Here is a 12,903-nt window from a genome sequence, read left to right as displayed (position 1 = left end):
TCTCTGTTATACGTTAATTGCTCTCCTTCCCCATTAAGTAATGGATCTACACTTTCCTGCAGCTTTCTCTGTACACATGCTCTGTCTTCATTGTTATTTACCACTCTACCAACTTTTGTGTCATCTACAAATTTTATCAGCAGCTATTTTATATTTACTTCCAGATCATTGATGAAAATGTTGACTAGTGATGGGCCTCGTACTGATCCCTGTGGAACTCCACTAGAACCACCCCCCTTCGAGGATGATTCTCCATTTGCAACTACTTTTTGAGACAATTTTGGGGGTTCTGTCTGTACCAGTTCTGAACTGTGGATGATTTTATGAAATTGTTTTATGAAGTTACCTTGTCATGGAATGTTTATATGGATGTGGATCCCCCGTGAGTTAACAGGATTGTGTCATGTCTCTGCCAGACCAGAGACAATGGTGAGTGATCAGAACTCAACAATGGTCTATTCAAAATAAAATACCTTAGGACAATGAGTTTGGTTTAGCTGGGAGAAGACACTTCCTCCTCTTGTCTGAAGGTTTGAGAGTAATGGGAAGTGACCAGAAGCAGAACAAAAGAAGCAAGGGATCCCAGCAGGAGTCTATAAAGGATTCACAGGGAGAGACATGTTTTGCACCAGATTAAAATGAGGGAGGCTGCTGCAACGGTAGGGTAGACAAGGGGATGGAGGTTCCCTCCCTGCCTACCTGCCTGATGGAACACTGATGAACCCCCAAGAACTCCGAAGGGACAGGTAAGGTAATGAGGGACATTGTATTTAAGATGTTTTATTGTTTTGTATGATCTGTACTCTCTTGTGCCTTACATGATATTAAAGAGCATAGAGATGTTAGACAGGCAATGGGTGTGTGAGTGTTGATTGCGTCCCTGAGAGAGTTAAGTTGTAAACCAGAAACTTCACACCTTTGGGTGGAGGTCTGGGAGAGGGTGTGATTAAGTACAGAGCAGTCTAAAGGGTCAGCACTGTGCCCAGAGGGCTAGGAGGTTGGACAGTGGCTTCCAACACTTGGAGGAAGGTGCCAGATAGAAGATAGAGCAATAGGCATGTCTAGGGACTGTGAGATTAGGGCAGTGGCTGGGCTCTGTTCAGATTCCAGGGACTTGAAAGATCCTGGGGAACCAGAGCAGAGAGGCTTGAATTCCCTCACAGCAATCCTAGTGAGTGGTCAACAAAGGGTGCTCACACTGCTTTCCGTGATCCAGTCTCCCATTCTGTAGGTATGGCCTATATTCCTCGTTCCTGGATGTGTAACTTTGCATTTTGATATATTAAACCACATTTTGTCTGAGTAGGCCCAGTTTACCAAGCCAACCAGATCCATCTATATGACTGCTTTGTCTTCACCATTATTTACGGCTTTGCCACTCTTTGTGTCATCACAAATTTTATCAGCAGCTATTTTATATTTACTTCCAGATCATTGATGAAAATGTTAAATAATGTTGGGTCTAATACTGATCCCAGTGGAACCCCCCTAGAAATATCCTCACCTGATGATGATTCTCCATTGACAGCAATTTTTTGAGACCTGCCACCTAGCCAGTTATTTAATCCATTCAATGTGTCCTCTAATCATGTTGTATAATGCTAATTTTTAGTCAGAATGTTTTGCAGTACTAAGTCAAATGTCTGACAGCAGTCTATTATATCTGCAACATTATCTTTATCAACCAAACTTGTAATCTCCCCAAAGAATGAAAGCATATTTGTTTGACAAGGCCTATTTTCCATAAAACCATGTTGATTGGCATTAATTATATTCCCATCCTTTAATTCTTTATTAGTTGAATCCTATACCAGTATTTCCTATTATTTTGCCCAGGACTGAGGTCAGGTTAACCAGTCTATAATTACCTGGTATTCCCACTTGCCCTTTGTTAATATTGGCACATTAGCACTCTTCCACTCTTCTGGATGTCCCATGAATTCTAGGATTATTAAAAAGTAACTTTGGTGGTCCAAAGATCTTCTTATCTAGATCTTTGAAAATAATCCAGGCCTGCTGGTTTAAAAATGTTTATCCCTAGACGTTGCTTAACAACCTCTTTAGTTACTAATGGACTGGATGTTCTTCATCATCCTCATATGATATGAGGATGTCATTCTCTTCTTTATAAATACGTAACAGAAATATTTATTGAAATATTTATTGAAGCCTCTTCTGCACCACTATTAACAATTTTCCCATGTGTCTAGTAATGAGCCTATACCAGATGTTCTCAAACTGTGGTCCATGGATCACCAGTGGTCCATGAGCTCCATTCAGGTGGCTTGCGGATAGTTCCCTCTAAGGTGTGTGCCTGGGTGGCCGCACAGAAGACAATGAAGGGCCACCCACTAATTAGGTGCCTGGACCCTGGAGAAGATGCACATGTAAGGTCAGGTGGTGGCCTTGGAAGGAATAGGGGGTAGATGGGAGGGGGCAGTGGGGTGAGAAGAGGGGGTGGGGGGAATTTGGGACATGCAAGGCTGCGGTGGCCAGAGAAAGAGATGACTTTTCCCAGCTCCAGGGCTGCGACTGCTGAGCAGAGATGGCCCTCCTTCTCGGCCTCAGCTCTGTGGCTGCTGTGGCAGGGAAGAGACCACCCCCTCCTTCCCAGTCCCAGCTCGGGGGCTGCTGTGTGGGGGGGAGAGGGAGAGACCCCACTCCTTCCCAGCCCCAGCTCAGGGGCTGCCAGGCAGGGGAGAGAGGGGACATCCATCGCATTTGAAAGGTAAGACTACTGATTTTAAAACATGAGTTGTGTGCTTTTATTTGTAGAACAAAAAAAGTAAATTATTATTAATTTTTTTTATATAGTGCTTTTATCCAAAGTGCTTTACAATAGCTAGCTAACGGTACAAACAGCATTTGGAAAGATCATTAAGTGATCCACCGAGACCCTCAGCAATTTTCAAGTGGTCCACGGAAAAGAAAGTTTGAGAACCACTGGTCTATACCATTGTTAGGTTTTCTTTTCTTCATTAATATACTTTAAAAACTCCTTATTGTCCTTTGGTCTGCAAACCATGGATTTTTCTCTCCTGGTTTTAGCTTCCCTTATCAATTTTTGACGCTTCCTAACTTCTCATTCGTATTCATTTCTATCCATTTCATCTTTTTCCATATATTATTTATTACATTTTATTTCTAATTACTGCCTTCATTTCACCACTGAACCAGGATGGTCTTTTATTCAAAGTTGTTCTGTTGGTTGACTGTGGAATCAGGGCTTTTTGGCCATATAATAAACTCTCCTTAAAGAAGTCCCAGTTTTCATTCAAATTTTTATGTCCAAATTTTTACTTCCAATTTGTGTTGTTCTTAATTTCCTCAGTTTTGGGAAATTAGCCCTTGTGGAGCACCAAGCATAGGTGTGGACTTTCATTTTTCCCCGGGGGTGCTCCACCCCTGCTCCACCCCAAGACCACTCCCCCTCCCTTGAGGCCCCGCCCTCATTCTGCCTCTTTCCGCCCTTGCTCCACCCCCTCCCTGAGACCCCCACTGCTAGCTGCTCTCCGCCCTCTCCCAAGCCCCTCCCTGAGCCACCAAACTGTTCCACTGATGCCGAACAGCTGTGGCTGGTGGGTGCTGAGCACCCTTTTTTTTTCTGTGGGTGCTCCAGCCCTGGAGTCAGTACCTATGGCACCAAATACATATATAATTGATTAGCACTGTCCTCTGTTTGCTCATATTGAAGGTGATCAGATCATCATCAGTGGTCTCTAGACAACTTCCAAAATCCAGTCCAGTGATTGATTCATCTTTATTTGTCATAATGAAGTACAAAATAGTTACCGTGCATTGAGTGCAAGGCCTTTCGTATTAGAAAATTATCATCTATAATTTTTTAAAACTCTAATGACATTTTTACTTCTAACGCTATGAGCTATCCAGCATATGTCTCTCAAACTGATGTCCCCTATAACAACACATTTTTTCTTTCCACGTTACATGCAGATTTTAACTCATCCTTTGCTCTGGTTTGATTGGGTGGCCACTGATATACCCACAAGTACCCACACTTTGGCTTTCTTCGGTAGCACACTGATTCCTGTGCATTCAAGGTCATCTGCTTCTGAGTTATCAATAACTGTAAAGCAGGCAAAGATGTCCTTAATGTAGAGTGCCACCTCCCACATCTTTTACCCACTCTCTCTTTCCAATCATGCAAATCATCCCATCAGATTTCAGTAATGCCAATTATATCAAATTTCTTCTCATCAATGAGAATTTCCATTTCCTTTTACTAATTATCCACACTCCTAGCATTGAAAAATCTCTTCACATTCTGTGGCACTTTGGTTCAGTTAGTTTGTGACATACTGAGTTTGTGTTTGTACTGCATTTGTCTTCCTAACAAACACCGCCCCCCTTGCATTGTTTGTTTAATGCCCTCCTGGCTGCTCCAGCTAGTCTCCAACCAAGAAGATTAGCCCCCCCCATCTATGTGATGCAGGCTTCCCCATTTATACGGTGCCCCCTCTCTCTGGAACCATGGACCAATGTTTCACAGATCCAAAGCTGACAATCTCACCATAGTTCACCCCACTATATTCTGCCTTCTACCTAATCATGATCATTGGTCCAGCAGGATCTCTAAGCATTCTACTAGAACTTTCCTCTTCTTCAGCTCCCTTCCAAGATCCCTGAAGTCTTCTATAATTGGTGTAGTTTCATGTGATGTCAAGTCATTATTCCAATATGTATCACCACAGGTGAAGAGTTGTCAGACAACTTCGTAATCCTATCCAATTTTATGGTGACTTACTGTGACACCCTGGCACCCCAATATTCACCACTGTCATGTAATTAGGATATGTTTTGTACAAAGTATGCCTTGTGAGGTATCATTCTAAAAGGCTTGATCCACTAGACCAGGAGTTCTCAAACTGGGGTCACAAGGTTATTATGTGAGAGGTTGCGAGCTGTCACTTCTACCCCCAAATCCCACTTCGCCTCCAGCATTTATAATAGTGTTAAATATAAAAAAATGTGTTTTTACTTTATAAGGGGGGTTGCACTCATAGGCTTTCTGTGTAATAGGGGTCACCAGTACAAAAGTTTGAGAACCACTGTGCTAGTCAGTAATATTTTGTTGGATTCTATGTTCTATCATGGTATGTGGAGTTATGAAGTTTGGCTGTGTATGTGTTACTGAAACATGTTGTGAGGTTGAAAACACCCACAAGCAGCCTTTCAGGTACAACAGTAAAAAGGCCAAACAATGTTAATGGCTTACTGAGGAAAGGCACACAGGCACAAGGATTACCCCAGGAGCTGTGTACAATAGAAACCTCTCAGAGATAGCACTACACAATGAGAACTGTTTGACCCAGGTCACAGCAAAAGAGCTTTCCAGCAAGTGGGAAGAAGATATAAAAGGGGGACAACCACCCCATGATGGGACCTCACTCTCCCTATAACAACACACCTGGAAACACCGGAGGGGCAAGGACTGAATAGCGGGAAGTGATGGTCCCAGGCTAGAAGGATTTTTAGCCTGTGTATTAAAACTTGGGAAAGCCAAGGCAACTTGTGCCTTAAGAATCTGCCTATTTATTAGCCTGATTATCACTCAGGATGAGAATTTGCTAATTCATATCCTACTTAACTAGTGTGTTAAGATCAGTTTGCAGTTTTGTTTATTTACTAAGGTAATCTGCTTTGATCTGTTTGCTATCACTTATAGTCACTTTAAATGTAACTTTTTGTAGTTAATAAGCTTGATTTTGTTTTGTCTATAACCAGTGTGTGGAAATTATAAATTGGGGCACAAAGCTATTGCATATCTTTTTCCACACTGCAGGAGGGGGCAAATTTTATGAGCTTATACTGTACATTTCTCTGTGCAGCGCAAGATGGTATAATTTTGGGTTTACCCCCTAAAGGGGGTTATGCACTTGAGTACTGGGCAATTCCTTAGCTGAGCCTTCCCATGCAGAGCTGATCTCAGCATCTGTGTGTAAAGCTGCAGTGGGGTGTGTGCCTACCGGTATGTGTGCTGGTAAAGTGCAGTCTGAAGCCTGAGGGAGGGCTTGTAACCATGTATTATATTTACAAAGGTACACTCACCAGAGGTGCCTTCTCCTGCTTCATGGTCCGGGAGCCTGCCTTGGGAGTGTTGGAAGGATATTGGCTCCAGGGTGATAAACAGATCCTGGCTGTCGGGGAGAACGGTTTCTCCACTTGCCTGTTGTGCGCTATCCTCTTCCTCATCATCATCTTCCTCATCCCTAAAATCCTCATCCCTGTTGTATGAGACTCCCCCCTTACAGGTGTCCATGGACAGAGGAGGGGTGGTGGTAGGGGCACCCCCTAGAATTGCATGCAGCTGATCATAGAAGCTGCATGTCTGGGGCTCTGACCCTGAGCAGCTGTTTGCCTCTTTGGTTTTTTTGGTAGGATTGCCTGAGCTCCTTAATTTTTAAGCGGCACTGCTGCAGGTCCCTCTTATAGCCTCTGTCCATCATGCCCTTGGAGATTTTTTCAAATATATTGGCATTTTGTCTTTTGGAACGGAGTTCTGATAACATGGATTCGTTTCTCCATACAGCTATCAGATCCAGTACCACCTGTTGGGTCCATGCTGGAGCTCTTTTGCAATTCTGGGACTGCATGGTCACCTGTGCTGATTAGCTCGCCACGCTGGCCAAACAGGAAATGAAATTCAAAAGTTCCCAGTGCTTTTTCTGTGTACCTGGCTAGTGCATCTGAGTCGAAAGTGCTGTCCAGAGCGGTCACAATGTAGCACTCTGGGATAACTTCCGGAGGCCAATACTGTTAATTGCATCCACACTACCCCAAATTTGACCCGGCGATGTCGATTTCAGCACTAATCCCCTATTCAGGGAGGAGTACAGAAATCAATTTTAGGAGCCCTTTAAGTCAACAAAAATGGCTTCATTGTGTGGATGGGTGCAGGGTTAAGTTGATCTAATGCTGCTAAATTCAACCTAAACTCGTAGTGTAGATCAGGGCTTAGGATGGCTGAAGAACCCTCTTCTTATCTGCTTGCTTCATACAGCAAGGATGCCCTTCAGATATGTCCCCTGTAGCTTTCTGTTCTAGTCTCCAGAGACAGGGTCTTCCAGAGTTGACTTACTGAGCATCTGATAACGTTTTGATGCCTCTACCTGGGTTGAATGCCTCCTGGCTCTCTTTCCGCTCTTAGTCACAAATCTCCAGTCCATTTCTCCGGTTGCTTCTCTCTCTGGTTCCTTTTTCACAGGACCTTCACCTTGAGGCATCTGCGACAGCAGTTTCCAAATCTGGTTGTCCATGAAGTCTTTGTTTGCTCATATACTGCGCAATGTTGAATCTTGTGCTTCCAGTCCACATATCTTCTCTTTCAATCTGTCCACCAGCTTGCACTTCATACACCTGAAATCACTTCTGTCTTCCAGCAGAAGAGAAAACATAGCACACTCAAGGCAGATCACAACAGTTGTTCTCTCATCATCCATATTCGTTATGTGGTATAGAGCCATACCTAAAACAGGAATCACACTCCCTCTCTAAACTCCCACTGAAACTTGAATATTTATCACTTCTGTTCACCTGGCAACCAATCTATTTACTAAGACTTGCTTGTCTGCCCTATCCTCTCATTAAGAGGAAGGGATTAACCACTTCAAACACTGGTTCTTTTAGAAAACTTAAGGGTCCCGGCCACACAGCCCTCAGTGACACAAACAAACAGACCTGCCTCACCTGACCTATCCAGGGGCTTACAGCCCAGTAACACAAGCCTCACAGAAAACACCTCAACGCACAGGAGCTGCAGCTTCGCTCTCTGAAACTTCCCTTTGCCGCTTCTGTTTAAGCTAAATGGTTTATGTGTTGCGGAAAGGATGGTGACATAGGCCACAACTTTTTGGGAAGAAAGAAGATTTGGGTGAGGAAGTGGCATATCCCAGCTCCTTCCAAACAGTCCTCAGCAGCATGGATATGTCACGTGGGGTTGTCATGGAGTCACTGGACTGATGCTCTGGAACTGCTCCATATGAAACCAGCCAGGACTTTGGGATAACATGCCTCCTCTCTCTGAGCATACTGTTGCCAGAGCAAGAAGCTTACACAGCTTCGGCCTTCCTGGGTCTGACCTCAGAGCATTCAGCATCCCTGTTCTCACTGTGCGCTTCCTTCAGTGAGTCTGCCTGTGCGGGGCTCCTGGGGAAGCCAAAGGGCCCTGCACCCCAATTCCACAGTCAGCAGTGACTTTCAACCAGCATTGTAAAACGGAAGCTTTATTAGTCAACAGGTACACAGCGTAGAACAGAATTTGTTAACACAGAAATCAGTGACTTTGAGCCAAGTCCATCTTGGTGGAATCCCAAGCCGGATGCACTGGACTCCCCACTCCAGTCTCCCACAGCAGACTGCCCTGGACCCCGCTGCCTGGCCTCCAACACGCCCGCTGCTTCTTCTCCGGTCTTTGTCCTGCTTCCCAGGCAAAGGATCACCTGGTTGCATCCCCTCCTGGTTCTCGGGTTACGAAGGGCATCGGCCATCACCTCCATGCAGGCAGCTGGGCAGCCTCACCTGCCTTGAAGACCTCAGCAAAAGTCACACGCCCAATTCCCACCAGCTAGGCATTGGTGTCGTATACAGGGAAACTGAGGTTTTCACAGGATTAGTTTAGGACAGTAAGAGTCAGATGCAACATAACAGGATGAAAAACCTCACTTCATCACAGGGGTGACCCGAGATATATTTTGTCACATACAGCCAGTCAAAGCCCGGTTCCTTATTCAAGCGAAATTTACACAACAGAGCGGGGAGGAAGGAGCGTGACATGAGGAAGCATGTTGTGCAGTGGCGGATTTAGAGTTAGTGGGGCCCCTGTACACAGCTTCATTTTCGCCCCCCTTGGGACCCAGCCAAGAAAAAGGACATTCTCTCTTATCTCCCTCCCACCCCTGTTTTTCATTCTTTTTTTCTTCCTCCTCCTCCTGTATTATAAGTAATGGAAAGTAAATGAAAATAAAGTGAGGTACTTTGATTGGGGCAGCGGGTTGGGGGGTGGGAGGAGGTATGGGGGGCAGGCTCTGGGAGGAAGTTTGGGTACGGGGTGTGGGCTCTGGGCTGGGGCAGGGGGTTGGGGTATGGAAGGGGGTGAGGGTGCAGGCTCTGGGAGGAAATTTGAGTGCGGGTTGCGGGCTCTGGGCTGCAGCAAGGGGTTGGGGGGTGGAAGGAGGGGGGCAGGCTCTGGGAGGAAGTTTGGGTGCGGGGTGTGGGCTCTGGGCTGGGGCAGGGGGTTGGGGTATGGAAGGGGGTGAGGGGTGCAGGCTCTGGGAGGAAATTTGAGTGCGGGTTGCGGGTTCTGGGCTGCAGCAGGGGGTTGGGATGTGGGAGTAGGGGGCAAGCTCTGGGAGGAAGTTTGGGTGCAGGGTATGGGCTCTGGGCTGTGGCAGGGGGGTTGGGATATGGAAGGAGGTGAGGGGTGCAGGTTCTGGGAGGAAGTTTGGGTGCGGTGTGCAGGTTCTAGGCGGGGCAGATGGTTGGGGGATGGGAGGGGGCAGGGAGGAGTCACTTACCTCAGGAGGTGCGGCTCCCAAAGTGACCGGCACACAAACCCCTCCAGCAGCAGCTCCTAGGCGGGGCGGGGTGGGGGCAGGGGGTCTCTGTGCGGTGCTGCCCACAGGCGCAGCCCCTGCAGCTCCCATTGGCCACAGTTCCCAGCCAATGGGAGCTGTGGAGTTGGTGCTCGTAGTGGGAGCAGTGCATGGAGACACCCCACCCCCAAGGGCCGCAGGGACATGCCGGCCATTTCCTGGAGCTAAGTGGCATGGAGGGAGGGAGGCAGAACGGGCAGGGAGCTACCATAGCCCTGCTGCTGGCACATCTCTGTGCACCCCTTTGGGGGGAGGGGGGCAGCAGGTCTTTATGTGCTTCCTGGGGCAGGGGCAGTGCGTGGAGCTGTCACGCCCCCACCGCCTTCCCCCGCGCCAGGGGTGCGCAGAGACATGCCAGCAGCAGGCTGCTTCCGGGAGTGGCGTGGAGCCACCGTCCACAGCATACGGGCAACCTACCTGCCCGAACCCTGCTGCGCTGCCAGTCGGGACTCAGGGGCAGGTTGTCAGATATTTGTCCTGCATTTTGGGGGCCTCCCTGTCATTGGGGGTCCCGTGCCACTGCACGGTTTGTTTCATGGTAAATCTGCTCCTGATGTTGTGCAGAAATAAAGCTTCAAGTTGAGGAGTAACATGTCTCAGCTACTTAAGAACAGTCTAGTGGTTTCAGGGATGTGTCACATGAAGACATGTGCAGCCACTCGAAACCCAGGCCCTTCTTCAGGGAGATTTTGGAAAAGGTAGGGTGGGGGAATGACACATGGCAGCATATTTCTCAGAAATAAACCTTCGAGTCAGGGAGTGCCATATGCCAGCTTCTTCAGATCAGAAGATTTGACACAGGCATGTGTCACTTGGGGTGACCCAAGACACGTATTGCCACTTACAGCCAGGAGCATACACAGGAATAAAAATTTGACCCCTTTTGGGAGAGGCACTTTCTGTGCCCCCCACAGCTGCAGGAGCTGGCTCTTCCTTCCCCACCCCCCATGGCAGGAGGATCTGACTCCCCCACCCCACCATGGCTGGAGGAGCAGCAGCCAGAGCAGCTGGTCCTCCCCTCTCCCCAGGGCCGGAGAAGCTGTAATTTCCTGCCCTGGCCAGGGGCCAGAGGAGCTTACTCTCCCCACTCCAGCCCTGGAAGAGTTCTGTGCCCCCACTGATTGGGGGTGGGGGGCGCTGCTTCCTTCCACCCTTGCGCACACCCCTGCAAACAGCCAGTTTAATCCAGTTCCTTATTCATTGGTCATGCACTAAAGGAAAGTGGGCTGGGCGCATGACATGTCACAGTACACTGCTCTGGAATAAAACTTTGTCTCATAGAATTCCATGGCCATGCTACTTCAGGACAGTCACAGTCACAGAGATATGTTACTTGGGAAGACCTGAGACATATATTGCCACAGACTGCCAGTCAAACCCCAGTTCCTTTATTCAAGTGGCATTTACAAATTGGAAGTAGGGTGGGAATGTAACATGAGACAGCATGTTGTTCAAGAATAAAGCTTTGCCTCATGCAATTCCATGTCCCAGCTACTTCGGTACAGTGTAATGGTTGCAGGGACTTGTCACTAGGGATAACCCAAGACATATTCTGTCACTTACAATCAGTTTAATCTGGTTCCTTATTTGAATAATTATTCAATAATTAAATAATTAAATATTTGATTACTAATAAATAGTTACAAAATTATATTACATTTTATGGTGGAATATCTAAAAAAATATTCGTACACTGATGAATGTTTTTAAAATTTGATCTTTGAATCAAGAACTGGGAATAAAGGACAAACTTCAGCCTTGTCCAGGGAGCAGGAGTGATGGGCGTGGGCAGAGTTGGGTGGGGAGCCCAGCACTGGAATAGCAGGGGGGCTGCAGGGCAGGACTGAGAGGCATTGGCAGAGTTGGGAGGAGAGCAGTCATGCAATAGCAGCTGGTACAGTGGCAGAATTGTAAACGTATAGGACTGGAATTCAAAGCGCTGGTCAGGATTAATATATACAAGCAAAACTATGTAGGTAGGTGAAGTGGAAACACATAAAAGGTTTTACTGGAAGTGACAAGAAAGGTTTGGGCACTGGAACCTCAGAAAAAAATGAATTCTAATGATAATTATACAGTACAGGGGAAGGAATTTCAGATACCCCAATAACTTGCCTGTTAAATAGAGGGTATGTCTACACTGCAACATAAACCCAGGGTTAGTGGGATTTGAGTCAGCTGACCCTGGGTTAGAGGACCCAGGGCTTGAGTGTGGGCACTGACTGTTAACCCAGGCTTGAACTTGTGATTCTGGCATACACACTGCAGCATACAGAGCTGAGTCAAACCAACATATCCAATGCCCCAGCGCCCACATCAAATGTGGCCGCTCTAGCCCTTTGACTGTGGTGCACTGTAGGAAAACTTGACTGTCCACCCTGCACATTACGGGAAGTTTGAACAGCCTGCCAATACAGCCTGCCAAGGAGTCATTTGGGTCAGTGCATTTCCATATACTGGAGCCAGCAACATGGATGAGGCACTTTTTGAAGACTTTCTCTTGCTTGCACTTTCAGTCCTGTGTCAGGCAATGGGCAGTCCTTCTGTGACATGCTGGTGGACATTTCAGAGACATTTTCTGAGCTACCAAAGGCATCTGACAGAGCTTTTGATGGAGTAGCAGGAGGAGGAGGAGGACCCATGCATGGCAAATGAACTGGCTGATGCTTCTCAGTATGCTCAGTACAGCTTCGGATGCCCCTAATGTAGACTGGAATTCCTGGAGCAGGGCCACAAGCACAGATGGGTAGGATCACATCATTATGCAGACCTGGGATGACCAGCAGTGGGTCCAGAACTTCCGCAAGAAGAAAGCTACATTTCTGGAGCTTTGAGAACAGCTTGTCCTGACCCTCCAGTATAAAGACACATGCATGAGGCCAGTCCAGAAGCAGGTTGCTGTACCTGAAGCTGTCCCAGACCTCTTGCAAACCAGTTTGATGTTGGAAAGTCAACTGTGAGTAAAGTGAAGGAATACTTGTGGCACCTTAGAGTGGTTGCAGCGATTTCTGAGGCAATCAGGTGTGTGGTTTACCCCAAAGTGGCTGGGGTCATTGATGGGACTCGTGTGCCCATAGTTTGCCCTCTTCAAGAAGTACATAAACTGCACAGGATACTACTCCGTTGTTATGCAGGTCCTCATGGGCCACAGAGGGCAATTTATGAACATCAGCATGGGTTGCAATGGGAAAGTTCATGATAAGGAGTTTACATTCATGGACAGCCTGGGACACTATTCCCACCAACTGATATTATCATAAATGGATTTACTGTCCCCACCATTATTCTAGGG

The 12,903-nt window shown here is 46.9% G+C and overlaps 1 long non-coding RNA gene across 3 annotated transcripts in view; it reads left to right on the top strand.

The window, feature by feature from the left end:
* LOC122460153 overlaps window positions 1-12,903 on the top strand; it is a 59,276-nt gene that overhangs the window by 19,348 nt on the left and 27,025 nt on the right. For all 3 annotated transcript variants that reach the window (XR_006281260.1, XR_006281261.1, XR_006281263.1), the window contains exon 2: window positions 165-746. This is a non-coding gene — a long non-coding RNA (uncharacterized LOC122460153). The remainder of the gene's footprint in view (window positions 1-164; window positions 747-12,903) is intronic.

Source organism: Dermochelys coriacea, chromosome 1, assembly GCF_009764565.3.
Source record: "Dermochelys coriacea isolate rDerCor1 chromosome 1, rDerCor1.pri.v4, whole genome shotgun sequence".
NCBI lineage: Eukaryota > Metazoa > Chordata > Testudines > Dermochelyidae > Dermochelys > Dermochelys coriacea.
This window is presented reverse-complemented; position numbering and strand designations above follow the sequence as displayed.